A 19,516-nucleotide genomic window follows, 5' to 3' on the forward strand; every position below is an offset into this window, starting at 1 on the left:
AAGTACCCAAAGATCCATGTCAGCCCCTGAGAGGAATCCTCGGTTCCGGCCCTGACTCCACACAAGGATTTTGGCCCCGGTATCGACGGGAGAGGAATCCCGAGAGGCCCCCTAGCAACTCGCATGGGGACTGGCCTCTCCTGAGGCCACCAGGGCGGGTCCCTGAGGTCCCCGTCGTAACTCGAGAACACCTGCCGCAACTCGAGAAAATCCAGGAAGTTCTCCCTTCCAGGCGAGATGAGGCCTATTTCCGATGAGGCGTCTGGAGACTAATGACACCTAACCTCTGGAACTTCGAAAGGGTCTTTCACACCCTTGCAGCAACTCAAGAAGTTTACCGCCATACCCGTCTCCACACGAGAGGAAGCACGATGGTCCCGCCCACATCCAGAGGAGCCCCGTTTCCCCCTCGTAGCTTGAGATGAGGGATCCTTTCCCTGCTTTCAACGGGAAAGAATTCCCGGCATTCCCGTCGCATCTCAAGAGGAGGCACTCTCAACAGGAAAGGCGAGAGGAACTCCATGGTCGTACCACCATTCCAAGAGTCCCCCAGATGTCTCAGTCCATTCCAGAGGAATCTCTTTGCCCTGCACTGGCTCATCTTTCACGCCGAGGATCGACTCACACCACGGTGGCACGTGGGACAGCCCTGTGGGAAAGCCTCGAGAGAAAATCACAGATCATTTGATCCACGCGACGGGAAGCGTGACATTGCTGCTACAGCCTGGAAGGAAAGCGCACGTCCATGCCCCCACTCGAGACCAGGCCTGACTCCCCTGGGGAGACTCTAGAAGTACCCAAAGATCCATGTCAGCCCCTGAGAGGAATCCTCGGTTCTGGCCCTGACTCCACACAAGGTTTTTGGCCCCGGTATCGACGGGAGAGGAATCCCGAGAGGCCCCCTAGCAACTCGCATGGGGACTGGCCTCTCCTGAGGCCATCAAGGCGGGTCCCTGTGGTACCCGTCGTAACTCGAGAACACCTGCCGCACCTCGAGAAAATCCAGGAAGTTCTCCCTTCCAGGCTAGATGAGGCCTATTTCCGATGAGGCGTCTGGAGACTAATGACACCTAACCTCTGGAACTTCGAAAGGGTCTTTCACACCCTTGCTGCAACTCAAGAAGTTCACCGACATACCCGTGTCCACTCGAGAGGAAGCACGATGGTCCTGCCCACATCCCGAGGAGCCCCGTTTCCCCCTCGTAGCTCGAGATGAGGGATCCTTTCCCTGCTTTTAACGGGAAAGAATTCCCGGCGTTCCCATCGCATCTCAAGAGGAGGCACTCTCAACAGGAAAGGCGAGAGGAACTCCATGGTCGTACCACCATTCCAAGAGTCCCCCAGGTGTCTCAGTCCATTCCAGAGGAACCTCTTTGCCCTGCACTGGCTCATCTTTCACGCCGAGGATCGACTCACACCACGGTGGCACGTGGGACAGCCCTGTGGGAAAGCCTCGAGGGAAAGCCTCGAGGGAAAACCACAGATCCTTTGATGCACGTGACGGGAAGCGTGACATTGCTGCTACAGCCTGGAAGGAAAGCACACGTGCATGCCCCCACTCGAGACGAGGCCTGACTCCCCTGGGGAGACTCCAGAAGTACCCAAAGATCCATGTCAGCCCCTGAGAGGAATCCTCGGTTCCGGCCCTGACTCCACACAAGGTTTTTGGCCCCGGTATCGACGGGAGAGGAATCCCGAGAGGCCCCCTAGCAACTCGCATGGGGACTGGCCTCTCCTGAGGCCACCAGGGCGGGTCCCTGAGGTCCCCGTCGTAACTCGGGAACACCTGCCGCAACTCGAGGAAATCCAGGAAGTTCTCCCTTCCAGGCGAGATGAGCCCTATTTCCGATGAGGCGTCTGGAGACTAATGACACCTAACCTCTGGAACTTCGAAAGGGTCTTTCACACCCTTGCTGCAACTCAGGAAGTTCACCGACATACCCGTGTCCACTCGAGAGGAAGCACGATGGTCCCGCCCACATCCCGAGGAGCCCCGTTTCCCCCTCGTAGCTTGAGATGAGGGATCCTTTCCCTGCTTTCAACGGGAAAGAATTCCCGGCATTCCCGTCGCATCTCAAGAGGAGGCACTCTCAACAGGAAAGGCGAGAGGAACTCCATGGTCGTACCACCATTCCAAGAGTCCCCCAGATGTCTCAGTCCATTCCAGAGGAACCTCTTTGCCCTGCACTGGCTCATCTTTCACGCCGAGGATCGACCCACACCACGGTGGTACGTGGGACAGCCCTGTGGGAAAGCCTCGAGGGAAAGCCTCGAGGGAAAACCACAGATCCTTTGATCCACGCGACAGGAAGCTTGACATTGCTGCTACAGCCTGGAAGGAAAGCGCACGTGCATGCCCCCACTCGAGACGAGGCCTGACTCCCCTGGGGAGACTCCAGAAGTACCCAAAGATCCATGTCAGCCCCTGAGAGGAATCCTCGGTTCTGGCCCTGACTCCACACAAGGTTTTTGGCCCCGGTATCGACGGGAGAGGAATCCCTAGAGGCCCCCTAGCAACTCGCATGGGGACTGGCCTCTCCTGAGGCCATCAGGGCGGGTCCCTGTGGTACCCGTCGTAACTCGAGAACACCTGCCGCACCTCGAGAAAATCCAGGAAGTTCTCCCTTCCAGGCTAGATGAGGCCTATTTCCGATGAGGCGTCTGGAGACTAATGACACCTAACCTCTGGAACTTCGAAAGGGTCTTTCACACCCTTGCTGCAACTCAAGAAGTTCACCGACATACCCGTGTCCACTCGAGAGGAAGCACGATGGTCCCGCCCACATCCCGAGGAGCCCCGTTTCCCCCTCGTAGCTCGAGATGAGGGATCCTTTCCCTGCTTCCAACGGGAAAGAATTCCCGGCGTTCCCGTCGCATCTCAAGAGGAGGCACTCTCAACAGGAAAGGCGAGAGGAACTCCATGGTCGTACCACCATTCCAAGAGTCACCCAGATGTCTCAGTCCATTCCAGAGGAACCTCTTTGCCCTGCACTGGCTCATCTTTCACGCCGAGGATCGACTCACACCACGGTGGCACGTGGGACAGCCCTGTGGGAAAGCCTCGAGGGAAAGCCTCGAGGGAAAACCACAGATCCTTTGATGCACGCGACGGGAAGCGTGACATTGCTGCTACAGCCTGGAAGGAAAGCACACATGCATGCCCCCACTCGAGACGAGGCCTGACTCCCCTGGGGAGACTCCAGAAGTACCCAAAGATCCATGTCAGCCCCTGAGAGGAATCCTCGGTTCCGGCCCTGACTCCACACAAGGTTTTTGGCCCCGGTATCGACGGGAGAGGAATCCCGAGAGGCCCCCTAGCAACTCGCATGGGGACTGGCCTCTCCTGAGGCCATCAGGGCGGGTCCCTGTGGTACCCGTCGTAACTCGAGAACACCTGCCGCACCTCGAGAAAATCCAGGAAGTTCTCCCTTCCAGGCGAGATGAGGCCTATTTCCGATGAGGCGTCTGGAGACTAATGACACCTAACCTCTGGAACTTCGAAAGGGTCTTTCACACCCTTACTGCAACTCAAGAAGTTCACCGACATACCCGTGTCCACTCGAGAGGAAGCACGATGGTCCCGCCCACATCCCGAGGAGCCCCATTTCCCCCTCGGAGCTCGAGATGAGGGATCCTTTCCCTGCTTTCAACGGGAAAGAATTCCCGGCGTTCCCGTCGCGTCTCAAGAGGAGGCACTCTCAACAGGAAAGGCGAGAGGAACTCCATGGTCGTACCACCATTCCAAGAGTCCCCCAGATGTCTCAGTCCATTCCAGAGGAACCTCTTTGCCCTGCACTCGCTCATCTTTCACGCCGAGGATCGACTCACACCACGGTGGCACGTGGGACAGCCCTGTGGGAAAGCCTCGAGGGAAAGCCTCGAGGGAAAACCACAGATCCTTTGATCCACGCGACGGGAAGCGTGACATTGCTGCTACAGCCTGGAAGGAAAGCGCACGTGCATGCCCCCACTCGAGACGAGGCCTGACTCCCCTGGGGAGACTCCAGAAGTACCCAAAGATCCATGTCAGCCCCTGAGAGGAATCCTCGGTTCTGGCCCTGACTCCACACAAGTTTTTTGGCCCCGGTATCGACGGGAGAGGAATCCCGAGAGGCCCCCTAGCAACTCGCATGGGGACTGGCCTCTCCTAAGGCCATCAGGGCGGGTCCCTGTGGTACCCGTCGTAACTAGAGAACACCTGCCGCACCTCGAGAAAATCCAGGAAGTTCTCCCTTCCAGGCTAGATGAGGCCTATTTCCGATGAGGCGACTGGAGACTAATGACACCTAACCTCTGGAACTTCGAAAGGGTCTTTCACACCCTTGCTGCAACTCAAGAAGTTAACCGACATACCCGTGTCCACTCGAGAGGAAGCACGATGGTCCCGCCCACATCCCGAGGAGCCCCGTTTCCCCCTCGTAGCTCGAGATGAGGGATCCTTTCCCTGCTTTCAACGGGAAAGAATTCCCGGCGTTCCCGTCGCATCTCAAGAGGAGGCACTCTCAACAGGAAAGGCGAGAGGAACTCCATGGTCGTACCACCATTCCAAGAGTCCCCCAGATGTCTCAGTCCATTCCAGAGGAACCTCTTTGCCCTGCACTGGCTCATCTTTCACGCCGAGGATCGACTCACACCACGGTGGCACGTGGGACAGCCCTGTGGGAAAGCCTCGAGGGAAAGCCTCGAGGGAAAACCACAGATCCTTTGATCCACGCGACGGGAAGCGTGACATTGCTGCTACAGCCTGGAAGGAAAGCACACGTGCATGCCCCCACTCGAGACGAGGCCTGACTCCCCTGGGGAGACTCCAGAAGTACCCAAAGATCCATGTCAGCCCCTGAGAGGAATCCTCGGTTCCGGCCCTGACTCCACACAAGGTTTTTGGCCCCGGTATCGACGGGAGAGGAATGCCGAGAGGCCCCCTAGCAACTCGCATGGGGACTGGCCTCGCCTGAGGCCACCAGGGCGGGTCCCTGAGGTCCCCGTCGTAACTCGGGAACACCTGCCGCAACTCGAGAAAATCCAGGAAGTTCTCCCTTCCAGGCGAGAAGAATCCTATTTCCGATGAGGCGTTTGGAGACTAATGACACCTAACCTCTGGAACTTCGAAAGGGTCTTTCACACCCTTGCTGCGACTCAAGAAGTTCACCGCCATACCCGTCTCCACTCGCGAGGAAGCACGATGGTCCCGCCCACATCCAGAGGAGCCCCGTTTCCCCCTCGTAGCTCGAGATGAGGGATCCTTTCCCTGCGTTCAACGGGAAAGAATTCCCGGCGTTCCCATCGCATCTCAAGAGGAGGCACTCTCAACAGGAAAGGCGAGAGGAACTCCATGGTCGTACGACCATTCCACGAGTCCCCCAGATGTCTCAGTCCATTCCAGAGGAACCTCTTTGCCCTGCACTGGCTCATCTTTCACGCCGACGATCGACTCACACCACGGTGGCACGTGGGACAGCCCTGTGGGAAAGCCTCGAGAGAAAATCACAGATCATTTGATCCACGCGACGGGAAGCGTGACATTGCTGCTACAGCCTGGAAGGAAAGCGCACGTCCATGCCCCCACTCGAGACCAGGCCTGACTCCCCTGGGGAGACTCTAGAAGTACACAAAGATCCATGTCAGCCCCTGAGAGGAATCCTCGGTTCTGGCCCTGACTCCACACAAGGTTTTTGGCCCCGGTATCGACGGGAGAGGAATCCCGAGAGGCCCCCTAGCAACTCGCATGGGGACTGGCCTCTCCTGAGGCCATCAGGGCGGGTCCCTGTGGTACCCGTCGTAACTCGAGAACACCTGCCGCACCTCGAGAAAATCCAGGAAGTTCTCCCTTCCAGGCTAGATGAGGCCTATTTCCGATGAGGCGTCTGGAGACTAACGACACCTAACCTCTGGAACTTCGAAAGGGTCTTTCACACCCTTGCTGCAACTCAAGAAGTTCACCGACATACCCGTGTCCACTCGAGAGGAAGCACGATGGTCCTGCCCACATCCCGAGGAGCCCCGTTTCCCCCTCGTAGCTCGAGATGAGGGATCCTTTCCCTGCTTTTAACGGGAAAGAATTCCCGGCGTTCCCATCGCATCTCAAGAGGAGGCACTCTCAACAGGAAAGGCGAGAGGAACTCCATGGTCGTACCACCATTCCAAGAGTCCCCCAGGTGTCTCAGTCCATTCCAGAGGAACCTCTTTGCCCTGCACTGGCTCATCTTTCACGCCGAGGATCGACTCACACCACGGTGGCACGTGGGACAGCCCTGTGGGAAAGCCTCGAGGGAAAGCCTCGAGGGAAAACCACAGATCCTTTGATGCACGCGACGGGAAGCGTGACATTGCTGCTACAGCCTGGAAGGAAAGCACACGTGCATGCCCCCACTCGAGACGAGGCCTGACTCCCCTGGGGAGACTCCAGAAGTACCCAAAGATCCATGTCAGCCCCTGAGAGGAATCCTCGGTTCCGGCCCTGACTCCACACAAGGTTTTTGGCCCCGGTATCGACGGGAGAGGAATCCCGAGAGGCCCCCTAGCAACTTGCATGGGGACTGGCCTCTCCTGAGGCCACCAGGGCGGGTCCCTGAGGTCCCCGTCGTAACTCGGGAACACCTGCCGCAACTCGAGAAAATCCAGGAAGTTCTCCCTTCCAGGCGAGATGAGCCCTATTTCCGATGAGGCGTCTGGAGACTAATGACACCTAACCTCTGGAACTTCGAAAGGGTCTTTCACACCCTTGCTGCAACTCAAGAAGTTTACCGCCAAACCCGTCTCCACACGAGAGGAAGCACGATGGTCCCGCCCACATCCAGAGGAGCCCCGTTTCCCCCTCGTAGCTTGAGATGAGGGATCCTTTCCCTGCTTTCAACGGGAAAGAATTCCCGGCATTCCCGTCGCATCTCAAGAGGAGGCACTCTCAACAGGAAAGGCGAGAGGAACTCCATGGTCGTACCACCATTCCAAGAGTCCCCCAGATGTCTCAGTCCATTCCAGAGGAACCTCTTTGCCCTGCACTGGCTCATCTTTCACGCCGAGGATCGACTCACACCACGGTGGCACGTGGGACAGCCCTGTGGGAAAGCCTCGAGGGAAAACCACAGATCCTTTGATCCACGCGACGGGAAGCGTGACATTGCTGCTACAGCCTGGAAGGAAAGCGCACGTGCATGCCCCCACTCGAGACGAGGCCTGACTCCCCTGGGGAGACTCCAGAAATACCCAAAGTTCCATGTCACCCCTGAGAGAAAACCTCGGTTCCGGCCCTGACTCCACACAAGGTTTTTGGCCCCGGTATCGACGGGAGAGGAATCCTGAGAGGCCCCCTAGCAACTCGCATGGGGACTGGCCTTTCCTGAGGCCACCATGGCGGGTCCCTGAGGTCCCCATCGTAACTCGAGAACTCCTGCCGCAACTCGAGAAAATCCAGGAAGTTCTCCCTTCCAGGCGAGATGAGGCCTATTTCCAATGAGGCGTCTGGAGAGTAATGACACCTAACCTCTGCAACTTCGAAAGGGTCTTTCACACCCTTGCTGCAATTCAAGAAGTTCACCGCCATACCCGTCTCACTCGAGAGGAAGCACGATGGTCCCGCCCATATCCAGAGGAGCCCCGTTTCCCCCTCGTAGCTCGAGATGAGGGATCCTTTCCCTGCTTTCAACGGGAAAGAATTCCCGGCATTCCCCTCGCATCTCAAGAGGAGGCACTCTCAACAGGAAAGGCGAGAGGAACTCTATGGTCGTACCACCATTCCAAGAATCCCCCAGATGTCTCAGTCCATTCCAGAGGAACCTCTTTGCCCTGCACTGGCTCATCTTTCACGCCGAGGATCGACTCACACCACGGTGGCAAGTGGGACAGCCCTGTGGGAAAGCCTCGAGGGAAAGCCTCGAGGGAAAACCACAGATCCTTTGATCCACGCGAAGGTAAGCGTAACATTGCTGCTACAGCCTGGAAGAAAAGCGCTCGTGCATGCCCCCACTCGAAACGAGGCCTGGCTCCAGTGGGGAGACTCCAGAAGTACCCAAAGATCCATGTCAGCCCCTGAGAGGAATCCCCGGTTCCGGCCCTGACTTCACACAAGGTTTTTGGCCCCGGTATTGACGGGAGAGGAATCCTGAGAGGCCCCCTAGCAACTCGCATGGGGACTGGCCTTTCCTGAGGCCACCAGGGCGGGTCCCTGAGGTCCCCGTCGTAACTCGAGAACACCTGCCGCAACTCGAGAAAATCCAGCAAGTTCTCCCTTCCAGGCGAGATGAGGCCTATTTCCAAAGAGGCGTCTGGAGACTAATGACACCTAACCTCTGGAACTTCGAAAGGGTCTTTCACACCCTTGCTGCAACTCAAGAAGTTCACCGCCATACCCGTCTCCACTCGAGAGGAAGCACGATGGTCCCGCCCATATCCAGAGGAGCCCCGTTTCCCCCTCGTAGCTCGAGATGTGGGATCCTTTCCCTGCTTTCAACGGGAAAGAATTCCCGGCATTCCCCTCGCATCTCAAGAGGAGGCACTCTCAACAGGAAAGGCGAGAGTAACTCTATGGTCGTACCACCATTCCAAGAATCCCCCAGATGTCTCAGTCCATTCCAGAGGAACCTCTTTTCCCTGCACTGGCTCATCTTTCACGCCGAGGATCGACTCACACCACGGTGGCAAGTGGGACAGCCCTGTGGGAAAGCCTCGAGGGAAAGCCTCGAGGGAAAACCACAGATCCTTTGATCCACGCGAAGGTAAGCGTGACATTGCTGCTACAGCCTGGAAGAAAAGCGCTCGTGCATGCCCCCACTCGAAACGAGGCCTGACTCCCCTGGGGAGACTCCAGAATTACCCAAAGATCCATGTCAGCCCCTGAGAGGAATCCTCGGTTCGGGCCCTGACTCCACACAAGGTTCTTGGCCCCGGTATCGACGGGAGAGGAATCCCGAGAGGCCCCCTAGCAACTCGCATGGGGACTGGCCTCTCCTTAGGCCACCAGGGCGGGTCCCTGAGGTCCCCGTCGTAACTCGAGAACACCTGCCGTAACTCGAGAAAATCCAGGAAGTTCTCCCTTCCAGGCGAGATGAGGCCTATTTCCGATGAGGCGTCTGGAGACTAATGACACCTAACCTCTGGAATTTCGAAAGGGTCTTTCACACCCTTGCTGCAACTCAAGAAGTTCACCGCCATACCCGTCTCCACTCGAGAGGAAGCACGATGGTCCCGCCCACATCCAGAGGAGCCCCGTTTCCCCCTCGGAGCTCGAGATGAGGGATCCTTTCCCTGCTTTCAACGGGAAAGAATTCCCGGCGTTCCCGTCGCATCTCAAGAGGAGGCACTCTCAACAGGAAAGGCGAGAGGAACTCCATGGTCGTACCACCATTCCAAGAGTCCCCCAGATGTCTCAGTCCATTCCAGAGGAACCTCTTTGCCCTGCACTGGCTCATCTTTCACGCCGAGGATCGACTCACACCACGGTGGCACGTGGGACAGCCCTGTGGGAAAGCCTCGAGGGAAAGCCTCGAGGGAAAACCACAGATCCTTTAATCCACGCGACGGGAAGTGTGACATTGCTGCTACAGTCTGGAAGGAAAGCGCACGTGCATGCCCCCACTCGAGAGGAGGCCTGACTCCCCTGGGGAGACTCCAGAAGTACTCAAAGATCCATGTCAGCCCCTGAGAGGAATCCTCGGTTCGGGCCCTGACTCCACACAAGGTTATTGGCCCCGGTATCGACGGGAGAGGAATCCCGAGAGGCCCCCTAAAAACTCGCATGGGGACTGGCCTCTCCTGAGGCCACCAGGGCGGGTCCCTGAGGTCCCCGTCGTAACTCGAGAACACCTGCCGCAACTCGAGAAAATCCAGGAAGTTCTCCCTTCCAGGTGAGATTAGGCCTATTTCCGATGAGGCGTCTGGAGACTAATGACACCTAACCTCTGGAATTTCGAAAGGGTCTTTCACACCCTTGCTGCAACTCAAGAAGTACATCGCCATACCCGTCTCCACTCGAGAGGAAGCACGATGGTCCCGCCCACATCCAGAGGAGCCCCGTTTCCCCCTCGTAGCTCGAGATGAGGGATCCTTTCCCTGCTTTCAACGGGAAAGAATTCCCGGCGTTCCCGTCGCATATCAAGAGGAGGCACTCTCAACAGGAAAGGCGAGAGGAACTCCATGGTCGTACCACCATTCCAAGAGTCCCCCAGATGACTCAGTCCATTCCAGAGGAACCTCTTTGCCCTGCACTGGCTCATCTTTCACGCCGAGGATCGACTCACACCACGGTGGCACGTGGGACAGCCCTGTGGGAAAGCCTCGAGGGAAAGCCTCGAGGGAAAACCACAGATCCTTTGATCCACGCGACGGGAAGCGTGACATTGCTGCTACAGCCTGGAAGGAAAGCACACGTGCATGCCCCCACTCGAGACGAGGCCTGACTCCCCTGGGGAGACTCCAGAAGTACCCAAAGATCCTTGTCACCCCTGAGAGGAATCCTCGGTCCCGGCCCTGACTCCACACAAGGTTTTTGGCCCCGGTATCGACGGGAGAGGAATCCCGAGAGGCCCCCTAGCAACTCGCATGGGGACTGGCCTCTCTTGAGGCCACCCGGGCGTGTCCCTGAGGTCCCCGTCGTAACTCGAGAACACCTGCCGCAACTCAAGAAAATCCAGAAAGTTCTCCCTTCCAGGCGAGATGAGGCCTATTTCCGATGAGGCGTCTGGAGACTAATGACACCTAACCTCTGGAACTTCGAAAGGGTCTTTCACACCCTTGTTGCAACTCAAGAAGTTCACCGCCATACCCGTCTCCACTCGAGAGGAAGTACGATGGTCCCGCCCACATCCAGAGGAGCCCCGTTTCCCCCTCGGAGCTCGAGATGAGGGATCCTTTCCCTGCTTTCAACGGGAAAGAATTCCCGGCGTTCCCATCGCATCTCAACAGGAGGCACTCTCAACAGGAAAGGCGAGAGGAACTCCATGGTCGTACCACCATTCCAAGACTCCCCCAGATGTCTCAGTCCATTCCAGAGGAAACTCTTTGCCCTGCACTGGCTCATCTTTCACGCCGAGGATCGACTCACACCACGGTGGCACGTGGGACAGCCCTGTGGGAAAGCCTCGAGGGAAAGCCTCGAGGGAAAACCACAGATCCTTTGATCCACGCGACGGGAAGCGTGACATTGCTGCTACAGCCTGGTAGGAATGCGCACGTGCATGGCCCCACTCGAGAGGAGGCCTGACTCCCCTGGGGAGACTCCAGAAGTACCCAAAGATCCATGTCACCCCTGAGAGGAATCCTCGGTCCCGGCCCTGACTCCACACAAGGTTTTTGGCCCCGGTATCGACGGGAGAGGAATCCCGAGAGGCCCCCTAGCAACTCGCATGGGGACTGGCCTCTCCTGAGGCCACCAGGGCGGGTCCCTGAGGTCCCCGTCGTAACTCGAGAACACCTGCCGCAACTCGAGAAAATCCAGGAAGTTCTCCCTTCCAGGCGAGATGAGGCCTATTTCCGATGAGGCGTCTGGAGACTAATGACACCTAACCTCTGGAACTTCGAAAGGGTCTTTCACACCCTTGCTGCAACTCAAGAAGTTCACCGCCATACCCGTCTCCACTCGAGAGGAAGCACAATGGTCCCGCCCACATCCAGAGGAGCCCCGTTTCCCCCTCGGAGCTCGAGATGAGGGATCCTTTCCCTGCTTTCAACGAGAAAGAATTCCCGGCGTTCCCGTCGCATCTCAAGAGGAGGCACTCTCAACAGGAAAGGCGAGAGGAACTCCATGGTCGTACCACCATTCCAAGAGTCCCCCAGATGTCTCAGTCCATTCCAGAGGAACCTCTTTGCCCTGCACTGGCTCATTTTTCACGCCGAGGATCGACTCACACCACGGTGGCACGTGGGACAGCCCTGTGGGAAAGCCTCGAGGGAAAGCCTCGAGGGAAAACCACAGATTCTTTGATCCACGCGACGGGAAGCGTGACATTGCTGCTACAACCTGGAAGGAAAGCACACGTGCATGACCCCACTCGAGACGAGGCCTGACTCCCCTGGGGAGACTCCAGAAGTACCCAAAGATCCATGTCAGCCCCTGAGAGGAATCCTCGGTTCGGGCCCTGACTCCACACAAGGTTCTTGGCCCCGGTATCGACGGGAGAGGAATCCCGAGAGGCCCCCTAGCAACTCGCATGGGGACTGGCCTCTCCTTAGGCCACCAGGGCGGGTCCCTGAGGTCCCCGTCGTAACTCGAGAACACCTGCCGTAACTCGAGAAAATCCAGGAAGTTCTCCCTTCCAGGCGAGATGAGGCCTATTTCCGATGAGGCGTCTGGAGACTAATGACACCTAACCTCTGGAATTTCGAAAGGGTCTTTCACACCCTTGCTGCAACTCAAGAAGTTTACCGCCATACCCGTCTCCACTCGAGAGGAAGCACGATGGTCCCGCCCACATCCAGAGGAGCCCCGTTTCCCCCTCGGAGCTCGAGATGAGGGATCCTTTCCCTGCTTTCAACGGGAAAGAATTCCCGGCGTTCCCGTCGCATCTCAAGAGGAGGCACTCTCAACAGGAAAGGCGAGAGGAACTCCATGGTCGTACCACCATTCCAAGAGTCCCCCAGATGTCTCAGTCCATTCCAGAGGAACCTCTTTGCCCTGCACTGGCTCATCTTTCACGCCGAGGATCGACTCACACCACGGTGGCACGTGGGACAGCCCTGTGGGAAAGCCTCGAGGGAAAGCCTCGAGGGAAAACCACAAATCCTTTGATCCACGCGACGGGAAGTATGACATTGCTGCTACAGTCTGGAAGGAAAGCGCACGTGCATGCCCCCACTCGAGACGAGGCCTGACTCCCCTGGGGAGACTCCAGAAGTACTCAAAGATCCATGTCAGCCCCTGAGAGGAATCCTCGGTTCGGGCCCTGACTCCACACAAGGTTATTGGCCCCGGTATCGACGGGAGAGGAATCCCGAGAGGCCCCCTAGCAACTCGCATGGGGACTGGCCTCTCCTGAGGCCACCAGGGCGGGTCCCTGAGGTCCCCGTCGTAACTCGAGAACACCTGCCGCAACTCGAGAAAATCCAGGAAGTTCTCCCTTCCAGGTGAGATGAGGCCTATTTCCGATGAGGCGTCTGGAGACTAATGACACCTAACCTCTGGAATTTCGAAAGGGTCTTTCACACCCTTGCTGCAACTCAAGAAGTACACCGCCATACCCGTCTCCACTCGAGAGGAAGCACGACGGTCCCGCCCACATCCAGAGGAGCCCCGTTTCCCCCTTGGAGCTCGAGATGAGGGATCCTTTCCCTGCTTTCAACGGGAAAGAATTCCCAGCGTTCCAGTCGCATCTCAAGAGGAGGCACTCTCAACAGGAAAGGCGAGAGGAACTCCATGGTCGTACCACCATTCCAAGAGTCCCCCAGATGTCTCAGTCCATTCCAGAGGAACCTCTTTGCCCTGCACTGGCTCATCTTTCACGCCGAGGATCGACTCTCACCACGGTGGCACGTGGGACAGCCTTGTGGGAAAGCCTCGAGGGAAAGCCTCGAGGGAAAACCACAGATCCTTTGATCCACTCGACGGGAAGCGTGACATTGCTGCTACAGCCTGGAAGGAATGCGCACGTGCATGCCCCCACTCGAGACGAGGCCTGACTCCCCTGGGGAGACTCCAGAAGTACCCAAAGATACATGTCACCCCTGAGAGGAATCCTCGGTTCCGGCCCTGACTCCACACAAGGATTTTGGCCCCGGTATCGACGGGAGAGGAATCCCGAGAGGCCCCCTAGCAACTCGCATGGGGACTGGCCTCTCCTGAGGCAACCAGGGCGGGTCCCTGAGGTCCCCGTCGTAACTCGAGAACACCTGCCGCAACTCGAGAAAATCCAGGAAGTTCTCCCTTCCAGGCGAGATGAGGCCTATTTCCGATGAGGCGTCTGGAGACTAATGACACCTAACCTCTGGAACTTCGAAAGGGTCTTTCACACCCTTGCTGCAACTCAAGAAGTTCACCGCCATACCCGTCTCCACTCGAGAGGAAGCACGATGGTCCCGCCCACATCCAGAGGAGCCCCGTTTCCCCCTCGGAGCTCGAGATGAGGGATCCTTTCCCTGCTTTCAACGGGAAAGAATTCCCAGCGTTCCAGTCGCATCTCAAGAGGAGGCACTCTCAACAGGAAAGGCGAGAGGAACTCCATGGTCGTACCACCATTCCAAGAGTCCCCCAGATGTCTCAGTCCATTCCAGAGGAACCTCTTTGCCCTGCACTGGCTCATCTTTCACGCCGAGGATCGACTCTCACCACGGTGGCACGTGGGACAGCCTTGTGGGAAAGCCTCGAGGGAAAGCCTCGAGGGAAAACCACAGATCCTTTGATCCACTCGACGGGAAGCGTGACATTGCTGCTACAGCCTGGAAGGAATGCGCACGTGCATGCCCCCACTCGAGACGAGGCCTGACTCCCCTGGGGAGACTCCAGAAGTACCCAAAGATACATGTCACCCCTGAGAGGAATCCTCGGTTCCGGCCCTGACTCCACACAAGGTTTTTGGCCCCGGTATCGACGGGAGAGGAATCCCTAGAGGCCCCCTAGCAACTCGCATGGGGACTGGCCTCTCCTGAGGCAACCAGGGCGGGTCCCTGAGGTCCCCGTCGTAACTCGAGAACACCTGCCGCAACTCGAGAAAATCCAGGAAGTTCTCCCTTCCAGGCGAGATGAGGCCTATTTCCGATGAGGCGTCTGGAGACTAATGACACCTAACCTCTGGAACTTCGAAAGGGTCTTTCACACCCTTGCTGCAACTCAAGAAGTTCACCGCCATACCCGTCTCCACTCGAGAGGAAGCACGATGGTCCCGCCCACATCCAGAGGAGCCCCGTTTCCCCCTCGGAGCTCGAGATGAGGGATCCTTTCCCTGCTTTCAACGGGAAAGAATTCCCGGCGTTCCCGTCGCATCTCAAGAGGAGGCACTCTCAACAGGAAAGGCGAGAGGAACTCCATGGTCGTACCACCATTCCAAGAGTCCCCCAGATGTCTCAGTCCATTCCAGAGGAACCTCTCTGCCCTGCACTGGCTCATTTTTCACGCCGAGGATCGACTCACACCACGGTGGCACGTGGGACAGCCCTGTGGGAAAGCCTCGAGGGAAAGCCTCGAGGGAAAACCACAGATCCTTTGATCCACGCGACGGGAAGCGTGACATTGCTGCTACAGCCTGGAAGGAAAGCACACGTGCATGCCCCCACTCGAGACGAGGCCTGACTCCCCTGGGGAGACTCCAGAAGTACCCAAAGATCCATGTCAGCCCCTGAGAGGAATCCTCGGTTCGGGCCCTGACTCCACACAAGGTTCTTGGCCCCGGTATCGACGGGAGAGGAATCCCGAGAGGCCCCCTAGCAACTCGCATGGGGACTGGCCTCTCCTGAGGCCACCAGGGCGGGTCCCTGAGGTCCCCGTCGTAACTCGAGAACACCTGCCGTAACTCGAGAAAATCCAGGAAGTTCTCCCTTCCAGGCGAGATGAGGCCTATTTCCGATGAGGCGTCTGGAAACTAATGACACCTAACCTCTGGAATTTCGAAAGGGTCTTTCACACCCTTGCTGCAACTCAAGAAGTTCACCGCCATACCCGTCTCCACTCGAGAGGAAGCACGATGGTCCCGCCCACATCCAGAGGAGCCCCGTTTCCCCCTCGGAGCTCGAGATGAGGGATCCTTTCCCTGCTTTCAACGGGAAAGAATTCCCGGCGTTCCCGTCGCATCTCAAGAGGAGGCACTCTCAACAGGAAAGGCGAGAGGAACTCCATGGTCGTACCACCATTCCAAGAGTCCCCCAGATGTCTCAGTCCATTCCAGAGGAACCTCTCTGCCCTGCACTGGCTCATTTTTCACGCCGAGGATCGACTCACACCACGGTGGCACGTGGGACAGCCCTGTGGGAAAGCCTCGAGGGAAAGCCTCGAGGGAAAACCACAGATCCTTTGATCCACGCGACGGGAAGCGTGACATTGCTGCTACAGCCTGGAAGGAAAGCACACGTGCATGCCCCCACTCGAGACGAGGCCTGACTCCCCTGGGGAGACTCCAGAAGTACCCAAAGATCCATGTCAGCCCCTGAGAGGAATCCTCGGTTCGGGCCCTGACTCCACACAAGGTTCTTGGCCCCGGTATCGACGGGAGAGGAATCCCGAGAGGCCCCCTAGCAACTCGCATGGGGACTGGCCTCTCCTGAGGCCACCAGGGCGGGTCCCTGAGGTCCCCGTCGTAACTCGAGAACACCTGCCGTAACTCGAGAAAATCCAGGAAGTTCTCCCTTCCAGGCGAGATGAGGCCTATTTCCGATGAGGCGTCTGGAAACTAATGACACCTAACCTCTGGAATTTCGAAAGGGTCTTTCACACCCTTGCTGCAACTCAAGAAGTTCACCGCCATACCCGTCTCCACTCGAGAGGAAGCACGATGGTCCCGCCCACATCCAGAGGAGCCCCGTTTCCCCCTCGTAGCTCGAGATGAGGGATCTTTTCCCTGCTTTCAACGGGAAAGAATTCCCGGCGTTCCCGTCGCATCTCAAGAGGAGGCACTCTCAACAGGAAAGGCGAGAGGAACTCCATGGTCGTACCACCATTCCAAGAGTCCCCCAGATGTCTCAGTCCATTCCAGAGGAACCTCTTTGCCCTGCACTGGCTCATCTTTCACGCCGAGGATCGACTCACACCACGGTGGCACGTGGGACAGCCCTGTGGGAAAGCCTCGAGGGAAAGCCTCGAGGGAAAACCACAGATCCTTTGATCCACGCGACGGGAAATGTGACATTGCAGCTACAGTCTGGAAGGAAAGCGCACGTGCATGCCCCCACTCGAGACGAGGCCTGACTCCCCTGGGGTGACTCCAGAAGTACTCAAAGATCCATGTCAGCCCCTGAGAGGAATCCTCGGTTCGGGCCCTGACTCCACACAAGGTTATTGGCCCCGGTATCGACGGGAGAGGAATCCAGAGAGGCCCCCTAGCAACTCGCATGGGGACTGGCCTCTCCTGAGGCCACCAGGGCGGGTCCCTGAGGTCCCCGTCGTAACTCGAGAACACCTGCCGCAACTCGAGAAAATCCAGGAAGTTCTCCCTTCCAGGTGAGATGAGGCCTATTTCCGATGAGGCGTCTGGAGACTAATGACACCTAACCTCTGGAATTTCGAAAGGGTCTTTCACACCCTTGCTGCAACTCAAGAAGTACACCGCCATACCCGTCTCCACTCGAGAGGAAGCACGATGGTCCCGCCCACATCCAGAGGAGCCCCGTTTCCCCCTCGTAGCTCGAGATGAGGGATCCTTTCCCTGCTTTCAACGGGAAAGAATTCCCAGCGTTCCCGTCTCATCTCAAGAGGAGGCACTCTCAACAGGAAAGGTGAGAGGAACTCCATGGTCGTACCACCATTCCAAGAGTCCCCCAGATGTCTCAGTCCATTCCAGAGGAACCTCTTTGCCCTGCACTGGCTCATCTTTCACGCCGAGGATCGACTCACACCACGGTGGCACGTGGGACAGCCCTGTGGGAAAGCTTCGAGGGAAAGCCTCGAGGGAAAACCACAGATCCTTTGATCCACGCGACGGGAAGCGTGACATTGCTGCTACAGCCTGGAAGGAAAGCGCACGTGCATGCCCCCACTCGAGAGGAGGCCTGACTCCCCTGGGGAGACTCCAGAAGTACCCAAAGATCCTTGTCACCCTTGAGAGGAATCCTCGGTCCCGGCCCTGACACCACACAAGGTTTTTGGCCCCGGTATCGACGGGAGAGGAATCCCGAGAGGCCCCCTAGCAACTCGCATGGGGACTGGCCTCTCCTGAGGCCACCAGGGCGGGTCCCTGAGGTCCCCGTCGTAACTCGAGAACACCTGCCGTAACTCGAGAAAATCCAGGAAGTTCTCCCTTCCAGGCGAGATGAGGCCTATTTCCGATGAGGCGTCTGGAGACTAATGACACCTAACCTCTGGAATTTCGAAAGGGTCTTTCACACCCTTGCTGCAACTCAAGAAGTTCACCGCCATACCCGTCTCCACTCGAGAGGAAGCACGATGGTCCCGCCCACATCCAGAGGAGCCCCGTTTCCCCCTCGTAGCTCGAGATGAGGGATCCTTTCCCTGCTTTCAACGGGAAAGAATTCCCAGCGTTCCCGTCTCATCTCAAGAGGAGGCACTCTCAACAGGAAAGGCGAGAGGAACTCCATGGTCGTGCCACCATTCCAAGAGTCCCCCAGATGTCTCAGTCCATTCCAGAGGAACCTCTTTGCCCTGCACTGGCTCATCTTTAACGCCGAGGATCGACTCACACCACGGTGGCACGTGGGACAGCCCTGTGGGAAAGCTTCGAGGGAAAGCCTCGAGGGAAAACCACAGATCCTTTGATCCACGCGACGGGAAGCGTGACATTGCTGCTACAGCCTGGAAGGAAAGCGCACGTGCATGCCCCCACTCGAGAGGAGGCCTGATTCCCCTGGGGAGACTCCAGAAGTACCCAAAGATCCTTGTCACCCTTGAGAGGAATCCTCGGTCCCGGCCCTGACACCACACAAGGTTTTTGGCCCCGGTATCGACGGGAGAGGAATCCAGAGAGGCCCCCTAGCAACTCGCATGGGGACTGGCCTCTCTTGAGGCCACCCGGGCGGGTCCCTGAGGTCCCCGTCGTAACTCGAGAACACCTGCCGCAACTCGAGAAAATCCAGGAAGTTCTCCCTTGCAGGCGAGATGAGGCCTCTTTCCGATGAGGCGTCTGGAGACTAATGACACCTAACCTCTGGAACTTCGAAAGGGTCTTTCACACCCTTGCTGCAACTCAAGAAGTTCACCGCCATACCCGTCTCCACTCGAGAGGAAGTACGATGGTCCTGCCCACATCCAGAGGAGCCCCGTTTCCCCCTCGGAGCTCGAGATGAGGGATCCTTTCCCTGCTTTCAACGGGAAAGAATTCCCGGCGTTCCCGTCGCATCTCAAGAGGAGGCACTCTCAACAGGAAAGGCGAGAGGAACTCCATGGTCGTATCACCATTCCAAGACTCCCCCAGATGTCTCAGTCCATTCCAGAGGAACCTCTTTGCCCTGCACTGGCTCATCTTTCACGCCGAGGATCGACTCACACCACGGTGGCACGTGGGACAGCCCTGTGGGAAAGCCTCGAGGGAAAGCCTCGAGGGAAAACCACAGATCCTTTGATCCACGCGACGGGAAGCGTGACATTGCTGCTACAGCCTGGAAGGAAAGCGCACGTGCATGCCGCCACTCGAGAGGAGGCCTGACTCCCCTGGGGAGACTCCAGAAGTACCCAAAGATCCATGTCACCCCTGAGAGGAATCCTCGGTCCCGGCCCTGACTACACACAAGGTTTTTGGCCCCGGTATCGACGGGAGAGGAATCCCGAGAGGCCCCCTAGCAACTCGCATGGGGACTGGCCTCTCCTGAGGCCACCAGGGCGGGTCCCTGAGGTCCCCGTCGTAACTCGAGAACACCTGCCGCAACTCGAGAAAATCCAGGAAGTTCTCCCTTCCAGGCGAGATGAGGCCTATTTCCGATGAGGCGTCTGGAG

This window comes from Capricornis sumatraensis, chromosome 20 (genome assembly GCF_032405125.1).
Source record: "Capricornis sumatraensis isolate serow.1 chromosome 20, serow.2, whole genome shotgun sequence".
Classification (NCBI taxonomy): Eukaryota; Metazoa; Chordata; class Mammalia; order Artiodactyla; family Bovidae; genus Capricornis; species Capricornis sumatraensis.